This window comes from Arachis ipaensis, chromosome B01 (assembly GCF_000816755.2).
Source record: "Arachis ipaensis cultivar K30076 chromosome B01, Araip1.1, whole genome shotgun sequence".
Classification (NCBI taxonomy): domain Eukaryota; kingdom Viridiplantae; phylum Streptophyta; class Magnoliopsida; order Fabales; family Fabaceae; genus Arachis; species Arachis ipaensis.
The window spans coordinates 84,060,759-84,063,160 of NC_029785.2; positions in this window are offsets into that span (position 1 = coordinate 84,060,759).

The following is a 2,402-nucleotide window of genomic DNA, read 5'->3' on the forward strand; positions in this document are numbered from 1 at the left end:
TTGGAAACCCCCCCTCTCCCTTTAAATATGGGTTCGGCCTCCCTCCCCTTCCATCCACAATTGCACCTAGCTCTCCTTCTCTCCCTCTCTTTTCTTTTCTTTTGCTTGAGGACAAGCAAAGCTCTAAGTTTGGTGTGCTTATCCGTGATCACTAAGATCATGGCCCCTAAAGGAAAACAACCCACTCCAAGAGGAGCAAGGGCGTGATTTAAAGGAACTGAAGCGCCAGAAATTTTCTCTTGAAGGACCAAGCACCTCACAGACTAGAGGAACATCCACTTCCCAAACCTCAAGGTTGTTGAGTTCTAATCTTAGCCTTAACTCTGTGATAACTGTTCTTATTTTAGTTTTACCTTAGGAGTCAGACAGTAGTAATTAGTATCTATTTTGATTTTATCTCCAATTAAGCTATAGTTTATTTTTCTCATCATCAGCAAACATGAATAAAATAGTAGATCTTTAGAATAAGAGGCAATAAATTTCGAGTTTTTAACAAGAAAAATTCTAATTATTTACATCTGGTGGGAATGCTTTCTGTCTTCTGAATGAATGCTTGAACAGTGCATATGTCTTTTGAATTTGATGTTTAAGACTGTTAAATATGTTGGCTCTTGAAAGAATGATGAACATGAGACATGTTATTGAAAATCTAAAAAATCATAAAAATGATTCTTGAAGCAAGAAAAAGCAGCAAAGAACAAAGCTTGCAAAAAAAAAATAGAAAAAGAAAAAGAGAAAGCAAGCAGAAAAAGCCAAAGCTCTTAAAACCAAAAGGCAAGAGCAAAAAGCCAATAGCCCTTAAAACCAAAAGGCAAGGGTAATGAAAAGGATTCAAGGCTTTGAGCATCAGTGGATAGGAGGGCCTAGAGGAATAAAATCATGGCCTAAGCGGCTAAACAAAGCTGTCCCTAACCATGTGCTTGTGGCGTGAAGGTGTCAAGTGAAAACTTGAGACTGAGCGGTTAAAGTCAAGGTCCAAAGCAAAAAGAAGAGTGTGCTTAAGAACTCTGGACACCTCTAATTGGGGACTTTAGCAAAGCTGAGTCACAATCTAAAAAGGTTCACTCAATTATGTGTCTGTGGTATTTATGTATCCGGTGGTAATACTGGAAAACAAAGTGCTTAGGGCCACGGCCAAGACTCATAAAGTAACTGTGTTCAAGAATCATCATACTGAAATAGGAGAATCAATAACACTATCTGAATTCTAAGTTCCTATAGATGCCAATCACTCTGAGCTTCAATGGATAAAGTGAGGTGCTAAAACTGTTCGGAAGCAAAAAGCTACTAGTCCCGCTCATCTAATTAGAATCTAAGCTTCACTCAAAAGCTCTGAGACATTATTGCTTCTTGACTTATTAATATTCTATTTTATTTATCTAGTTGCTTGGGGACAAGCAACAGTTTAAGTTTGGTGCTGTGATGAGCGGATATTTTATACGCTTTTTGGGGTAAATTTCATATAGTTTTTAGCATGTTTTAGTTAGTTTTTAGTTTATTTTCATTAGTTTCTAGGAAAAATTCATATTTCTAGACTTTACTATGAGTTTGTGTGTTTTTCTGTAATTTCAGGTATTTTCTGGCTGAAATTAAGGGAGCTGAGCAAAAATCTGATTCAGGCTGAAAAAGGACTGCTAATGCTGTTGGATTCTGACCTCTATGCACTCGGAATGGAATTTCTGGAGCTACAGAAGTTTCAATGGAGCGCTTCCAATTGCGTTAGAAAGTAGACATCCAGGGCTTTCCAGCAATATATAATAGCCCATACTTTGCTCAAGGATAGATGATGTAAACTGGCGTTCAATTGCAGTTCCATGTTGTAGTCTGGCGTCCAGCGCCAGAAACAAGTTGCAGGTTGGAGTTCAATACCAAAAAAGGATCCAAAGCTGGCGTTGAATGCCCAAAACAGCCCTATGCACGTGATTAGCTTAAGTCTCAGCCCCAGCACACACCAAGTGGGCCCCAGAAGTGGATTTCTGCACTATCCATCTTAGTTTACTCATTTTCTGTAAACCTAGTTTACTAGTCTTGTATTTAAACAACTTTTAGAGACTTATTTTGGATCTCTCATGACATTTTAGATCTGAACTTTGTACCTTTTGACGGCATGAGTCTCTAAACTCCATTGTTGGGGGTGAGGAGCTCTGCTGTGTCTCGATGAATTAATGCAAGTATTTCTGTTTTCCATTCAAACATGCGTGTTCCTATCTAAGATATCCATTCGCACTTCAATATGAATGTGATGAACGTGACAATCATCATCATTCCCCCACGAACGCGTGCCTGACAACCACTTCCGTTCCACCGTAGAATGAATGAATATCTCTTGGATCTCTTAATCAGAATCCTCGTGGTATAAGCTAGATTGATGGCAGCATTCAAGAGAATCCGGAAAGTCTAAA